Below are 18,136 nucleotides of genomic sequence, written 5' to 3'. Positions count from 1 at the left end.
TAATGGTCTCAAGTTGCAGTGGGGGAGGTTTAGATTGGATATTAGGAAAAACTTTTTCACTAAGAGGGTGGTGAAACACTGGAATGCGTTACCTAGGGAGGTGGTAGAATCTCCTTCCTTAGAGGTTTTTAAGGTCAGGCTTGACAAAGCCCTGGCTGGGATGATTTAACTGGGAATTGGTCCTGCTTTGAGCAGGGGGTTGGACTAGATGACCTTCTGGGGTCCCTTCCAACCCTGATATTCTATGATTCTATGATTCTATTAAAAGAATAAATGGACACAGATCAGATGTCAAGAATTATAACATTCATAAACCAGTCGGAGAACACTTCAATCTCTCTGGTCACGCAATCACAGACATGAAGGTCGCTATCTTAAAACAAAAAAACTTCAAATCCAGACTCCAGCGAGAAACTGCTGAATTGGAATTCATTTGCAAATTGGATACTATTAATTTAGGCTTAAATAGAGACTGGGAGTGGCTAAGTCATTATGCAAGGTAGCCTATTTCCCCTTGTTTTTTCCTACCCCCCACCCCCGGATGTTCTGGTTTAACTTGGATTTAAACTTTGAGAGTGGTCAGTTTGGATGAGCTATTGCCAGCAGGAAAGTGAGTTTGTGTGTGTATGGAGGTGGGGGGGTGAGAAAGCCTGGATTTGTGCTGGGGGTGGCCCACCTTGATTATCATGCGCATTGTGGGGAGAGTGGTCACTTTGGATGAGCTATTGCCAGCGGGATAGTGAGTTTGTGTGTGTGGTTTTTGGGAGGGGGGTGGGGGGGTGAGAGAACCTGGATTTGTGCAGGAAATGGCCCAACTTGATTGTCATGCACATTGTGTGGAGAGTTGTCACTTTGGATGGGCTATCACCAGCAGGAGAGTGAATTTGTGTGGGGGGGTGGAGGGTGAGAAAACCTGGATTTGTGCTGGAAATGGCCCAACTTGATGATCACTTTAGATAAGCTATTACCAGCAGGACAGTGGGGTGGGAGGAGGTATTGTTTCATGCTCTCTGTGTGTATATAAAGTCTGCTGCAGTTTCCACGGTATGCATCCGATGAAGTGAGCTGTAGCTCACGAAAGCTCATGCTCAAATAAATTGGTTAGTCTCTAAGGTGCCACAAGTACTCCTTTTCTAGTTAGGAAAAAGGATATTCGCTCCGCAACACTTACATTAATGTGTGTGTGTTTATGGTCTTGTATAATTTATGTACTGTGAAGTGTTTTGAGAGCTTTTTAGACAGGACTATAAACACAAAGCCCGATTCTTTCATCAATTTACATGGGTGCCAATCCCATTAAAGGTAGCGGAATTTGTGCTTGTGTCTCTGAGGGCAAAATTTGATTGAAATGCTAGACCAGATTGTTTTACAGTTTTTTAGTCCAATACTATTGAAAACCTGAAGAACAGTTAGGCTAGTCACTTTTGTTCCTGAAATATTTTATATCATCTTAATTAAATTATCAATAAAATGGACTATAAACTCCTCAGATCAGGGACTGTATCTTCCTCCTCTATCCCTGCTGGGATCTTTGGGTACTACTGCAACCCAAGTAAGTAATCGTTGTCATATCTGATCTTTATTTAAATTCACTTTGTCACCAAAATACCTTTTTGGAGAATAAAAAATTCAGAGCCTAATATTTCCATCCTACAGAAAAGCCCTCTGGAGGGGAAAAGTGATCTGAAAGCTCTGTGAAAGTAAGTAAAGTCACCAAGTTTGAGGAACGTTTCTCTTGGTAGGAGAAATCTGGACCTGTCGGTAGGGGACAGGTGTTGCAGTCTTCAAATACTGCAGACCCAGCTGAGCTGAAGGGAACAAAGGATCTGAACAGATGGATTCCAGAGTATCAGTAGAGAGCAAAAAGAACAGGAGTACTTGTGGCACCTTAGAGACTAACAAATTTATTAGAGCATAAGCTTTCGTGGGCTACAGCCCACTTCATCGGATGCATAGAATGGAACATATAGTAAGAAGATATATATATACATACAGATAAGTTGGAAGTTACCATACAAACTGTGAGAGGCTAATTAGTTAAAATGAGCTATTATCAGCAGGAGAAAAAAACTTTTGTAGTGATAACCAAGATGGCCCATTTACACAGTTGACAAGAAGGTGTGAGGATACTTAACTTTAGGGAAATAGATTCAATATGTGTAATGACCCAGCCACTCCCAGTCTCTATACAAACCCAAGTTAATGGTATCTAGTTTGCATGTCTCCCTGACCTGCTCCTCTTGGCAGCAAGACTTCCTCAGAAACTGTGCTGCCATTCGCTTCACCTGTGCCCTAACCTCTGCTTTCCCCTAAGGATATAGCTACCAAGCTTTGCGCAGCTCCATGAGTGACATTTCATTCCAGTTATCTAATTAGCTAATTTACATATCGGCATATAACCATAAACTTCCATTATAATTGTGTGTGATTCAGTTTCAGTGAAAGTTATCAGTTTAACAGCTCTAGTAAATGAAGTTTGCTGTTTATGTACAGGGTAGTGCTATGGCAAGCTTGCCATATGCTGTCCCGCCTGCCAGCATGGTTCTATCCGATCCACGAGGGGTAACAAAGATAGTTCAGTGTCTCCACAGTCTGTACAATTCTTGGCTTTTCTGCTGAGTCTGCCACTTAGTGCAAACTGTGGTGGTAAATTTGTCATGTGGGAGCTAGAACTGAGGCCAACCAAACTAATCTCATATAGAGGACACAAAACATGTATTAGATCGGATAGGAACAACTTCAGTCTTTACAGTGTTTTGCTGGATTCAGATTGGTGACCTACAGATAAGACATAGTCCACTAGATACACCCTGACCAGTGGTGCAAGTATGGCGGTATAGTACAGTACACCATACCAGTATGATATTTATAGCTGGTACTCTATACTGGAAAGACACAGAAGGAGCAGACCGGCATGGCTGTACCACCCTAAGCCCTGCCCCCAGCCCTTCCACGCAGTTGCATCTCCTGTCTGGGGTCTGTACAGCAGCTCCGCTGGAGGACAGGGCTGGGAGAGGGGCTGGAGTGGTACGGCCGTGCTGGAGGAGCTGCTGGCCCCATGTTCTGCTCCTCCTGTGTCTTTCTGGTAGAGAGTACTGGCTATAAATATCATACTGGTATGACAGTTTTTCGTAACTGTCAAACTTTAACCATTTGGGATGAAATTTTCCATGCCTGGAATTTGCCTCAGTCTGGATTTTTTTTTAAAGTTTCAGCCAAAATGATAGGAGTTTTCTAAGACCAAAGTTAGGGGAAAATATGTTATTTTTTTCATGTTAAAAAAATTCTAACAACTGTTTCTTTGAGAAGTTCTAATTCCCTCATGCTCTGGAGTAGAGACTTGAAATTTGGCAAGGGGCAGCCTTTGTATTAGGGATGTGCCTTTGGCTATTCCTGTGGCAATCCGCCCAAATTTAGGCAAGTTACAAGCCTTTGAAAAATCTAAGATGCACCCATTAAGAGTTTATTTTTTATACTCTTTAATAATCAGCTAGCTGGACATTAGCTAAGGTCAGATGAAGCAGTTTCTGATATAGTCAATTATTTGCTGTCCCTGGTGCCCAGTTAACCATGTTTTATTTCTATTAATTCACCCCAAGTCTTAAGTAAGATAACACTGGTATTTCAAAGAGTCACTACAAGTTTAACACCACAACTCTTCTTTCTCCTGATCTCATTGTTCTTGGAATATTCCCATTCTATTTAAAACCATAGTTCACCTAAATATAATGTGGGCGTCTACACCCTCATAGCTTGTATATGTGACAGAACTGATGTGCCATCCCCAAATAGTAACTGAGTATGCTCGAGCCCAGGGCTCAGCAGGACTTTCCTTGCAATTACAGCACCCCGGTACTCTGGGCCATGGTAAAGCTAGGCCCTGGAACTGAGAGCAGGAAGCCTGTCTTCACTGTGCTCTCATTGACTTCCCTACTGGCACCCAGGCAGTGTGGAGAAGGAGAGTGTCTGTCCTGAATACAGAGGTGATAACAGCTCGAGTGGGGGTGCAGAGAAAAGGTGTTGACTGGGACAAGGAACCACTGAGGGACAGGGACTGGGACTGGAGGCTGGGACAAGGGAGAGAAACTGGGACTGGAAAATGCAGGGAAGACAGGGATCAGTTCTGCAAAGAGACTGGGATCATGGGAGGTTGGACAAAGAGTGTGGGGGTGCAGAGAAGACCGGGACTTGCTGGGCAAGGAGATTAGGATTGGGAAGTAGTGGAGAGGAGGATGGGCAGCTCTGACAAGGACCTGGGGTGTGAAGGAAGAACTGGAAGTGGGTAGGCAAAAAAATGGGGCAAAGAGCATGGGAAAGGTGAGATTGGGACAAAGGGCAGTGCAGACAGGGGAGAGAAAACTGAAATTGGGTGAGGAGCCTGAGAAAAGAGACTGGGAGCCAGTGGGGGGAATGGTGGTGGTGCAGGAGCAATGACTGGTGGCCAGATGGGTGTTGGAGAGAAACAGATTGGCTGAGGAGCTGGGAAGGAGGAACTGGGATTGGCTGGGTCAGGAGGCTGGGATTTGGCTGAAGAGACTGGAGAGGAAAACTAGGACTTGCTGAGAAAGGTGGCTGGGACTCGGATGAGTAACCTGAGAAGTGGAGTCTGGGGCTGGCTAAGTGAGGACAATGGGCCTGGGATGAGGTGATGGGGTGGGAGAAGAGACAGAACAGGAACAAGGTGGAGGGAATGTAGCAGAAGGGGTCACACTTAGGAATGGGAGATAAATGTGTGGCAATTAGAATACACTTCTCTCCAGAGCGTGGAATGGAACCCAAGATTCCTAAATCTCACCATTACTTTGGTGTCTGCAAATACATGTGAAAACCACTGATGTGACCTAGTAGGGATGGTCCACACATACATGTGAGTGTGAGGCCTTTCCCCCCACAAAATAGTCTATAGTCTAAGGGAAATTACTGACTGAGTTGTAGGTTTACCTCTTCTACAGACTGATGTTACTGCTATCAGTTACTCCATCAGCTCAAGTGGCAGAGATCTATGTCAGGGGTGGGCAAGCTTTTTAGCCTGAAGGTCACTTCGGGGTATGGAAATTGTATGGCGGACCATGAATGCTCACGAAATTGGGGGTAGGGATGCGGGAGGAGATGAGGGCTATAGCTGGGGGTGCAGGCTCTGGGGTGAGGCCAGAAATGAGGAGTTCAGGGTTCAGGAGGGGGGTCTGGATTCGGTTGCGGCGGGAGTGAGGGCTCTGGGGTGGGGTTGGGGATGAGGGGTTTGGGCTGTAGGATAGGGCTCCAGGCTGGGACCGAGGGGTTCAGAGGGTGGGAGGGGGATCAGGTCTGGGGCTGGGTGTTGGGGTATGGGGGAGGGGTGCGAGGGCTCCAGCTGGGGGTGCGGGCTCTGGGGTGGGGTCGGGGATGAGTGTTTTGGAGTGCAGGAGGGTGTTCCGGGTTGGGACCCATGGGTTCGGAGGGGAAGAGGGGGATCAGGGATGGGGCAGAGGATTGGGGTGCAGACTCCGAGCGGTGCTTACTGCAAGTAACTCTCGGAAGCATGTCCCACCTCCAGCTCCGAGGTGTGGCCAGGCGGCTCTGTGCGCTGCTCCGTCCGTAGGTGCCATCCCTGCAGCTCCCACTGGCAGGAACCACGGCCAATGGGAGCTGCGGGGGCGGTGCCTGTGGACGGGGTGACGCCTGTAGACGGGGCCGCGCGCAGAGCTGCTTGGCCACGCCTCCGCGTACTACTTAGGAGCCGGGGGGGGGGGTCATGCCAGCCGCTTCCTGGGAGCCGTGCGGAGCGGGGCAAGCCCCCGACCCCACTCCCTGGCGGTAGCTAAGGAATGGATTAAATGGTCTGATGGGCTGGATGTGGCCTGCGGGCCATAGTTTGCCCACCCCGGGTCTATGTGGTATATCTAAAGGTTCCAATTCTTCTTAAAGCACTCAAAAGTCAGGAAATACAAGAGCTAAGGTTGCCTAATTCAGCCCCCTTGTGAATATGCATTATGATACAGTCTTTAATTACATGATGGCTTCTCAAGGTCCCATCCAGTCCTACATCCATTATCCTATGATCGCATACTGTTTTTTCCAATACAGTTATCAACATGATTTATTAGCACCTTCATATACAGAACAGAGAGCTCTACTACTTGAGCTAAAGAACTAGCTTGTAGCAGAAGTAGGCTGTTACCCTCTATGTGGACCAAAGCTTAGGTATACAGCACCTGGGACCCTATGTCAATGGGTTACAGTACAAATCTGTTAATGAAATCTGTTCCTGGGGCATATTTATTCTGAAAGGCATGGTGGCTAAGGAGATGAGGCTTCTGGTTGTCATATTAGAGATCTGAGTTCTCTTTCCTAGTAGGAATATAAGGCCTAGCAGAAATATTACCATCACTCTGTGGAAGAGGTGAACCTACAACTCAATATCCGGGCTCAAAATCCAGTGTGATTTTCGCTAGGCTAAAGAATATTATGTGTGGAAAGGCCTCACACTCACATGTACACTTTCCTTGAGACGCAAGCAAGCATAACAGGGCTGCCAATGTGTGACTATCAAAAATAATTTAGTCCACACTCTGACTTTGAAAGACCTCTATAGTTTAATTAAAAAGCAATCGTATCTCTTTTGTGTTACTAGTGCACCAAAAAGCATTGAAAACTGGCAATTTTTTTTCCACACTCCTTTAATGGAAAAAGATGGATAATTTAATTTTTCAGAGTAGATATCTAATGGGATAATATTTACACCACTCCATTCCTGAAAGTTCAGGGTGCTCTATTGTTAAGTATATATTCCTAATGCTTTTTAAAGGATCATTATTTTAGCGGTTCCAGTCAATTACTTAGAAACTGAAGACCCAGCAAGTACTAATCACATGGAGGATTTGTGTGTAATAATAGATATTTTTGCAAAGTGACTGCTTCCCTAGCACAGTATTGGTTTCATCCTGTATTTTGTTTTTAAAAGTGTCACTTAATGTATGAGAAGTAATTATTGCACAGCCACTGTGTATTATTACTCTAGGATTACTATTGCCTTCTCCCTAGATTAGCAATGTAGTATCAGGCCAAAACATTAGGCCTGAAAATTTGATAACAAGAATTTTTGGCTACTCTACTTAAAGAATCAGGTATCTGTTTTTAATACACCACACAACAACCCATTTATGTTGTAGTACAGTGTGTAAGAAACCCCCTCCCCCATGTGCTTGTTTATTAGCCTAATAAATTAAAGGTTCTTGTGATCCTGGGGCTGCTTCCCTTAGTTCCCAACATATAGGTCACACTCACCATAATCCTGGAACACAGTTGAAAAGATAAAATTGTTTTATTATTTTTGCAGATAAAAAACTGATATCTTGCCTCAAAAACATTACTTTGACCCAAAACTGAAACAAGACTGACCCCTGGTGGTCATGTTTTAGATGTTTGTCTGAATGATTTTCGCATTCTCTTGGAAAGACAGAAGTGTTCCTCTTCTGGGAAGATATCTGGGGCATGTTTTAGATTCTTTTTCTATATACACTGCATCATTGCTGAAGGTAATAAAAGAACATTATTTGGGAAGATTAAGTTTGCAAACCACATGTTTTGGGTTTCAGTACAATACTTTTGGGAATATGTTAAAAAATACTATTCTTTTCCTAATTGAAGTTGCCCAATTTGAATGCAATTGTATGATGAAGAGGAGAATATTTGAAACTCAGGCCAGAGTAATTAAACAAAATAGTATCACTTCTCCTATATGATGGCCTAGAATTTCTCCTTTCTAAAAGTGCAACCCTATAAATAGCGGTAAGTAGATAGGTTTCAGAGTAACAGCCGTGTTAGTCTGTATTCGCAAAAAGAAAAGGAGTACTTGTGGCACCTTAGAGACTAACCAATTTATTTGAGCATAAGCTTTCGTGAGCTACAGCTCACTTCATTGGATGCATACTGTGGCAAGTATAGAAGATCTTTTATACACACAAAGCATGAAAAAATGGGTGTTTACCACTACAAAAGGTACCTCACGAAAGCTTATGCTCAAATAAATTGGTTAGTTTCTAAGGTGCCACAAGTACTCCTTTTCTTTTTGGTAAGTAAATATTAAAACATCCCCCAAAACTCTGCATGAATGTCCAGTAAATTTAAGTTCCTAGTGTTCTCAGTCTCCATGATTACATACCCTTTTCTACAATTTTTGTGACTCTGCTCTTTGAGTACCTTCTCAGATTCTCCACTGTTTTGCATGTTGTATAGTCACTGATACCTGTGCAAAGTGGGTGTAAAACACTATTATTCTGGTTTGGTAGTATTTTACCCCTACTTTGCACTCACTCTTACTAGCAAGTAAATGACAATGCAAGATGTGAAGCAGCTGAGAATCAGGCCCATTGTGACAAATTCTGTTCACATTAAAATTCTGTTTAAAAGTATGTGCCTGGGAATATGTTACTGAAACATGATTTGATTGTGTCCCTGCGGGCTGGCTGATTTGTGCTAGAAATAATTTTAGCTGGAGATGTGTTTAAAAACTGAGGCCCCATCTACACTGGCAAGTTTCTGTGCAGTAAAGCAGCTTTCTGTGCTGTAACTCCCAAGGTGTACACACTGCCAAGCCACTTAGAGTGCAGAAACTGCCCAGCTGTAGCGCTCCAAAAAAACTCCACCCCGATGAGAGGCATCGAGCTTTCTGTGCCGGGGCTACAGTGCTGCGGTGCCCGTACATACACCCTGGTCGATTACAGTGCTATGATTGGCCTCTGGGAGGTGTCCCACAATGCCTGTTCTTGCCTCTCTAGTCATCGGTTTGAACTCTACTGCCCTGCCCTCAGGTGACCAACTCTCATCCCCACCCCGTAAATTCCTTTGGAATTTTGCAAGTCCCTTTCCTGTTTGCTCGGTGATGCGTGCAGTGGTCTCAGCACATCTCTCCAGGTGGCCATGCCTGCTCCACGCACCAGGCGATCCCCCGCTTGGAGCAGTGCCGAGCTGCTGGACCTCATCAGCATTTGGGGAAAGGAGGCTGACTAGTCCCAGCTGCGCTCCAGCCGTAGGAATTACGATACCTATGGACAGATTTCACAATACATGATAGAAAGGGGCCATGACCGGGACACATTGCAATGTAGGGTCAAAGTGAGGAAGCTGTGGAATGCCTGCCACAAGGTGTGGGAGGCAAACCGCTGCTCCAGTGCTGCGCCCACGAGCTGCCGGTTCTACAAAGAGCTGGACACGATACTTGGCGGCGACCCCACCTCCACTGTGAAGGCCCCTGTGGATACGTCATTGGCTTGCATGCCAGTTGAGAGTGGACTGAGCCTGGAGGAGGAAATCTTGGACAAAGAGCGGGAGGGGGACCCAGAGGCAGAAGATGGCTCGGAGGCCAGAGATGCATGCAGTCAGGAGCTCTTTTCTACCCTGGAGGAGCCTAGCCAGCCACAGCAGTAGGATCTTGGTGAAGCACAAACAGGAGAGGAGGCGCCTGGTAAGTGGATCTGATTTTGGGAATTGCTGAAGCAATTTGTTGGGGCAGGAGGGTTGCAGAAAGCAGGCTCATCTCCCACCGTATGCCTATTCTGAGCGGCGGAACAGGCTGTTGATAGACTCCCTCACTTCAAGGAAATCACCCTCAGAGATCTCCAGGAAACTCTTGTGGAGATACTGGGCAATCCGCTGCTGCAGGTTTCTCGGCAGAGCTGCTTTGTTTCTTGCCCCATTAACGGTAACTTTCCCTCGATACTGTGCCATCACAGGGGGTAAGGGGGGGGGGCGGCGAAAGGGGGATGACCATTGCTGCACACAGGCATAGGGGCCAGGGAGGAAGCTGCAGGCTTGGAGAAAACCCTCCCTTGATTCCCTGCTCATGCTCAGCAGCAAGATATCTTCTATAATGATCACATCCTGTGGAAAGTGTGGGGACAGGAATGATTATCAAGCCCCCCCTACAGTTCTGGCTCTCCCCAAGAGCCACATGCCCAGTGTACAGCAGGGTCTGGGAGGAGTGATTCACGCTGCCCAAGTGGCTACTCACTGTTTTGGGGGTCTTGTGGCTCATGTGTGCTTGTCTTGGGTCAGCCAGTTAGTGACAGGTGTGTGAGTACAGTCTGTGTTGCAAACAATACTGCTTCTGTAAAATGTTGCATTTAAACTTCACAGAGATGACCTTGGGAGGCCAGTCTCCCTTATCGGCAGCAGAATGGCTGCGCAGAATTAGAAGGCGGCCTCGGAGAACTAAGGAGGACTTTCTCTGTGATGTTCTGATGCACTCTGCCACTGAGAAACAGGAATTGAAGACAAGGAAGAGAAGAGACAGCAAGAAGAGGGACCGAAAGGAGAACGCGGCACGCCAGAATGAAGCCACAGAGCGGCTCTTAAACGTTATGGAGTGCAAAGCAGACACGCGCCAGGCAATACTAGCTCTTCAAACCAAGCAGCTCCGCGCCCGCCCTCCTCTGCAGCCGCTGTCACAAAACTATTTCCCGTGTGTCCCCTCCCCCCACCCACACACACTGCCAACATACTGTTATCAACCTCCTGGCTCCACTCTCTACCCCCAGCATTCCACTCCTCCCTCCTCACAGTCCAGCAAAATGTGGACTTCCACGACCCACTGCACTCAACACCCATCCCTCTGCAGTTTGGCCCTGCTGAAGTACAGCACCCGCTGTATTATACTCCAAAGGAGAAGGTTGGGTATGATCCCTGGACATACACAAATCTGTAGCCGTCCCGGGACCCCTCCTCCTCTGGAGGCCTTCCCTTCCCCCATCCCTTCCCTGCTGATGTATTTTTGTTCTTTGACTCTCTCCTCCAGTTGTTGTCTTTTAATTAAAAAATTGTGTTGGTCTAATAAGTGAAAGCAAAAAGAACCCTGCAAAGCAACATGCAATTATGTTAAACTCCCTTATTGCATCATGTGCACCAGTCACCTCCTAGCATTACAAGTACTGCAATCCCGAGCACAGCAGCAAATATTAGCGACTTTCAACTTCAAATTGTTGCCTCAAGGCATCCCTGATCCTTTTGGCCCTGTGCTTTGCCCCTCTAATAGCCCTGGTCTCTGACTGTTCAAACTCAGGCTCCAGGTGCTGAGCCTCTGCAGTCCAGCCCTGAGTGAAGCTTTCACCCTTCCCTTCACAAATATTATGGAGCATACAGCACGCGGCTATAAGCATAGGAATATTGTCATTGGCCATGTCCAGCTTCCCATACAGGCTGCACCAGCGGGCTTTTAAATGGTCAAATGCACACTCAACAGTCATTCTGCACTTGCTCAGCCTATTGTTTAACCTCTCCTTGCTGCTGTCAAGTTGCCCCGTGTATGCCTTCATAAGCTACAGCATTAAGGGGTAGGTGAGGTCTCCCAGGATCACAATGGGCATTTCGACTTCCCCTACGGTGATCTTCTGGTCCAGGAAGAAAGTCTTGCAGCTTCTTGAACAGGCCAGTGTTCCAAAAGATGCGTGCTTCATGCATCTTTCTGGACCAGCCTGTGTTAATGTCCATGAAATGCCCACGGTGATCCACAAGCACCTGGAGAACCATTGAAAAATACCCCTTGCAATTAATGTACTCGGTGGCTAGGTCGGGTCTGGTGCCAGAATTGGAATGTGCGTGCCATCTATCACCCCTCCGCACTTAGGGAAGCCCATTTGTGCAAAGCCATCCACAATGTCACGCATATTGCCCAGAGTCACAGGCTTTCGGAGCAGGATGTGGTTAATGGCCCTGCACACTTCCATCAACATGACTCCAACAGTCGACTTTCCCACTCTGAACTGGGTAGTGACCGTTCGGTAGCAGTCTGGAGTATCCAGCTTCCACAATGCAATCGCCCCATGCTTCTCCAGCGACAGGGCAGGTCTCATTCTCGTGTCCTTGCGTCATCACACAGGCCCAGGAATGTGACTTTCCTCATGCAAAAGTTCTGCAGCTATAGCTCATCATCCCAGACGTGCATCATGATGTGATCCCACCACTGAGTGCTTGTTTCCCAAGACCAAAAGCAGCATTCCACTGTGGTAAGCACCTCCCAGAATACCACAAGCAATCTCGTGGTCGTAGCTACTTCGCGTGGCGAGATCAATGTTGCACTCCTCTTGCCTTTGTAATTTAAGGATTAACTCCACTGCCACTCGTGACGTGTTGGTAAAAGCGAACAGCATACTGATCAGCAGTTCGGGATCCACTCCTGCAGTCTGAAAGAGGCAGGACACGCAGTACACAAACCATTGAAAGATGGCATCAAATGCAGACGGAAACACAGAGGTTGCTGGGATGCGAAGCAATGCATTGGGACTGGACCCAGGATTACCCTCGACCCCCTCCACCTTCCCACAAGTCTTAGTAGCAAAAGAGAAAGAGGTGCTCTGTGGGATAGCTGCCCAGAGTGCACCACTCCAAATAGCACTGCAAATGCCACAAGTGTGAACATGCTATTGAGCAGGCAGCTGTTAGTGTGAACACACAACAGAGGTTTTCCTTGTGCACTCTCTGAGTGGCACCGTAACTTTGCCAGTGTAGACGTGCCCTGAGTTAAATGATCCTCTCTTCTCCCTGATGCATAACAGAACAAAATAGCTCCTGCCTGCTTCCAACAAAGGAAACTTCCCTGCCGAGATCTTGCAGGAAAGATAGTCTGATGTAGGTTTTCCTTAGTCTCTCCTATTGAAGTTGTTCCACTTTAATTATATGATTAACTAATCAAATATTAATTGGGCCAGAAAAAGAATGACGCTGTAGTCCAGTGGCTAGAACATTCACTTGCAAGGTGGCTGAGCCATGTTCAAATACCTTTACCTCATCAGGCGAGGGGGAACCGTATAGCCTGCTACATCCTGAGTGGATACCCTAACCAGTAGGGCACAGGTTATAAGGGAGCACGTCTTCCTTTCTCTCCTCCCCCAGCTATTTTGCATGAGGTTAGGCAGTCTCTGAGCACACCTACTGGATCAGGCCCACTAATTAATATCTATCTTCCCATGGTTCAGAAAGGCAAGCTAATTAATATCTATCTTCCCATGGTTCAATCATTCTGGGGCTTATGTGGGAGATAGGTATCTGGGTGCCTATCATGAGGCTGGAATGTGCATGCCCAGAAGCAGAACCTTAGGTGTGTAGGGAACTCTTATTACAAAAACTTAGGTGCTGAGTAAGTTTAGGTGTCTACAGGGTTAGGTGACTGACAAGCAGAGGTTTTGTGGAATACACTGGTGCCTAAATCTGGGGTTTAGGCACCTAAGTACCTTTGTGGATCCAGGCCTTCTTTTACACATTCACACTGTTCCATTTTAAATTCTTTCCCCACATGTCTCCCAGTACAGAGGCAGCAGGTAAGTTGTAAAATCAAATGAAATAAAAAGGAAACAGTAAAGGAAGAACAAATAAGATAAGTGAGATGACAAATGTGTCCTTTGTAGGACCTACTTTCCACCAAGGATAAAAAGACAGGGAAAGAAACAAAATATTTATAAAGGGTTCTCTAGGATGGGGAGCCTGCCCTTTCTTACCATCTCTAGAGACTGACCTAATTAAAATTCAGTCTTTTAACGTGTTACCTCCAAAAAACACAGTATTTTATTAATTTCAAATTAAACTTTTGGAGAAAATGTTTATTACACATGTAGAGACCCTCCCCTCAGAATATTAAGGCACTCAGTAAAACACAAATATTAGTCTGGAAACTCAAAGTAAAGGTTACACAAAGAAAACATCCAAGCTTTGGAAGGAATGGAACTATTCATCCAGATAACCTTCAGTTAGCACTACCATCCTTCAGCTCGGCAGATGCCTTACAGACTGTGCCAAACATGAGGATGTTTTGGAAAGGATTCTAAAAAGTTTGTAGCCTGCAGCTGTCAACACTTTAAATTCACTTTATTTGCATAGTTTGCCCATGGAGTTGAGAAGCTCTTGGAGATGTGGCTTTAATACTGTAGGTTATTATTTATTAGCCTTATGTTTAATCTATTTTGTAGCTCCAGTTACAGTAACGGTTTTTGCTGAGTTTCATTGTATGACAACCCAAGAAAATATTTGTATTAAATTTGGGGTATTATCTAGGCACTTGTGGACAGCAGCATATGTTGCTTCAGGATAGTGATTGGCATAACTTTCTATCTATCTCTACCAGTCTCTTAAACTACCTAACAAAAAAGGGAAGTTGAATGTGCAGAATTTTGCACTTTCTGTATCTTATTGATCCTTCCAAAACGCTTGGCTTTCATCATCTAAAAGTGAAAATACTCCTGCATTTTGAAGTTTAGACATGACTTCCTCACCCACTCTCATGAAGCAGCACTTGTGTTTGATGGTCTTGTTCAATCTATAAAAGCCTAAACTTCTTTAGTCATTGGAATAAAAACATACTGTTTCCAGGCAGTTGGTGTGTGCATCCATCCAATAAGACCTAATTTTGCTACCTGGCCAAGTTCACCTTTTACTAAAGTTATTTTTGCAATAATTACTCAGCAATAGTCAATATGTGCTGATCTCCAACAGAGACAAGGAAATCACCCCAACCCTTCCTACTGTGTGGTTAAATTTTATTCTTTTATAAATTTCAGGTAACTGGAACTGTCATAAATATAAAAGGAAGGGTAAACCCCTTTAAAATCACTCCTGGCCAGAGGAAAACTCCTCTCACCTGTAAAGGGTTAAGAAGCAAAAGGTAACCTCGCTGGCACCCGACAAAAATGACCAATGAGGAGACAAGATACTTTCAAAAGCTGGGAGGAGGGAGAGAAACAAAGGGTCTGTGCGTCTGTCTTTATGCTGCCTTTGCAGGGGATAGACCAGGAATGGAGTCTTAGAACTTTTAGCAAGTAATCTAGCTAGGTACGTGTTAGATTATGTTTTCTTTAAATGGCTGAGAAAAGAATTGTGCTGAATAGAATAACTATTTCTGTCTGTGTATCTTTTTTGTAACTTAAGGTTTTGCCTAGAGGAATTCTCTGTGTTTTGAATCTAATTACCCTGTAAGGTATCTACTATCCTGATTTTACAGAGGGGATTTCTTTACTTCTATTTACTCCTATTTCTATTAAAAGTCTTCTTGTAAGAAAACTGAATGCTTTTTCATTGTTCTCAGATCCAAGGGTCTGGGTCTGTAGTCACCTAGGCAAATTAGTGAGGCTTTTTACCAAACCTTGTCCAGGAAGTGGGGTGCAAGGTTTTGGGAAGTATTTGGGGGGAAAGACGTTTCCAAACAGCTCTTCCCCAGTAACCAGTATTTGTTTGGTGGTGGTAGCGGCCAATCCAAGGACAAAGGATGGAATATCTTGTACCTTGGGGAACTTTTTGACCTAAGCTGGTAAAAGATAAGCTTAGGAGGTTTTCATGCAGGTCCCCACCTCTGTACCCTAGCGTTCAGAGTGGGGGAGGAACCTTGACAGGAACATATGCATTATTTTTTCAATATACCTTATAGAGGGATTTTCACCTCCCTACTCTAAAGAGTCCACTGAGCTCCCTCTAGCCATTATTCTTCCCATTGGCTGTGCCTATGCTCCCTCTGTGGGTCTGTCTACACTGCAGCTGGGAGTAAGTCTCCCAGGATATGCCTACACTGCAATAAAACACACATTTGCTGGGCTGGATCAGCTGACTCTTGCTCATGGGGCTCAGGGCGGATGCAGAAGTGAGCTGTAGCTCATGAAAGCTTATGCTCAAATAAATTTGTTAGTCTCTAAGGTGCGACAAGTACTCCTTTTCTTTTTGCGAATACAGACTAACGGCTGCTACTCTGAAACCTGTAAACATACCCTCAGTCTCCTCAACACCAGATATGTAGTACAGTATTGCCAGTATCAAGTGGTAACAAATCATGAATGAAGCATCCCCACAAAAAATAAAATGTTGAAAAATCGGGGGGGGGGGGGTTGTACTTATCTGCTTGTTTTTGAGTCTTTACAGGTTTATTTTTAATCTTTTCATATGGGCCAGACACTTTTTAAATGGAAGCTGAGATTCTCACATCATCATAGCAATGCAGGGCTGGAAGGGACCTCGAGAAATCATCAAATCCAGCCCCCTGCCTTGTGGCAAGACCAAACGAACCTATAGCATCCCTGACAGGTGTTTGTCCAACTTGTTTTTAAAAGCTTCCAATAATAGGAACTCCACGACCTCCCTTGGAAGCCTATTCCAGAACTTAACTACCAGTATAGTTAGGAAACAAATGGAGAACAATTGATCCCTGTCCTGTTTCTAACAGCCCTTAACATATAAGACTGTTAGCAGGTTGCGCCTTGGTCTTCTTTTCTCAAGACTAATGTGCCCAATTTTTTCAACCTTTCCTCATACTGTACATCAAGTTTTCTAAACCTTTTAGTATCATTTTTGTTGCTCTCTTCTGGACTCTTTCCAATTTGTCCACATCCTTCCTAAATTGTGGCACCCAGAATTGGACACAGTACTCCCCCTGGGGCCTCACAGTGCCAAGTAGAGTGGGATAATTACCTCCTGTGTCTTTACATACAACCTTCCAGTTAACCCTCCCCGCCCCAAAATCACATTAGCCTTTTTTGCAGCTGCATCACATTGATGACTCGTATTCAGTTCATAGTCCACTACAACCCCTTGATTCGTAGTCCACTACAACTGCTGATACTAGATCAGCAGTAATATCGCCTAGATGACAGTTATTCCCCATTTTGTAGTCATGCATTTGATTTTTCCTTCCTCATAATGTGATTCCAGGAGCTGGGGCTTGATCATGAGGCTTATTATAAAATCACAATCTGGCAATGTTAGAAGCAGACACTAACCCGCATTGTTTAGGGTGGGGAACCTTTTTTCTATCAGGGCCATTGACCCACAGAAAAAATTAATTGTGGGCTAGACACGCGGAGGCTCGGGGCTTCCCCCTGTAGCAGGGCGAGCCAGTGCTTGTGGCTCCAGCCCCACAGGGTATGTGTGTGGGTGAAGACATAGACTCATAGACATTAAGGTCAGAAGGGACCATTATGATCATCTAGTCTGACCTTCTGCACAACGCAGGCCACCGAATCTCACCCACCCACTCCTGCAATAAACCTCTCACCTATGTCTGAGCTATTGAAGTCCTCAGATCATGGTTTAAAGACTTCAAGGTGCAGAGAATCCTCCAGCAAGTGACCCGTGCCCCATGCTACAGAGGAAGGCAAAAAACCCCCAAGGCCTCTTCCAATCTGCCCTGGAGGAAAATTCCTTCCCAACCCCAAATATGGCAATCAGCTGAACCCTGAGCATGTGGGCAAGATTCACCAGCCAGATACCCAGGAAAGAATTATCTGTAGTAACTCAGATCCCATCCCATCACAGGCCATTGGACCTATTTACCATGAATAGTTAAAGATCAATTAATTGCCAAAATCATGTTATCTCATCATGCCATCTCCTCCATAAACTTATTGAGTTTAAGCTTGAAGCCAGATAGGTCTTTTGCCCACACTTCTTCCCTTGGAAGGCTGTTCCAGAACTTCACTCCGCTGATGGTTAGAAACCTTCATCTAATTTCAAGTCTAAACTTCCTGATGGCCAGTTCATATCCATTTGTTCTTGTGTCCACATTGGTACTGAGCTTAAATAATTCCTCTCCCTCCATGGGATTTATCCCTCTGATATATTTATAGAGAGCAATCATATCTCCCCTCAGCCTTCTTTTGGTTAGGCTAAACAAGCCAAGCTCCTTGAGTCTCCTTTCATAAGACAGGTTTTCCATTCCTCGGATCACCCTAGTAGCCCTTCTCTGTACCTGTTCCAGTCTGAATTCATCTTTCTTAAACATGGGAGACCAGAACTGCACATAGTATTCCAGGTGAGGTCTCACCAGTGCCTTGTATAACGGTACTAACACCTCCTTATCACTACTGGAAATACCTCACCTGATGCATCCCAAGACTACATTAGCTTTTTTCACGGCCATATCACATTGGCAGCTCACAGTCATCCTGTGGTCAACCAATACTCCAAGGTCCTCCTCCATTACTTCCAATTGATGCGTCCCCAACTTATAACTAACATTCTTGTTATTAATCCCTAAATGCATGACCTTACACTTCTCACTATTAAATTTCATCCTATTACTATTACTCCAGTTTACAAGGTCATCAAGATCCTCCTGTATGATATCCCTGTCCTCTAAATTGGCAATACCTCCCAGCTTTGTATCACCCACAAACTTTATTAGCACACTCCC

The sequence above is a fragment of the Lepidochelys kempii genome, chromosome 4 (assembly GCF_965140285.1).
Source record: "Lepidochelys kempii isolate rLepKem1 chromosome 4, rLepKem1.hap1, whole genome shotgun sequence".
Taxonomy (NCBI): Eukaryota; Metazoa; Chordata; order Testudines; family Cheloniidae; genus Lepidochelys; species Lepidochelys kempii.
Note: the sequence above shows the minus strand (reverse complement) of the source record.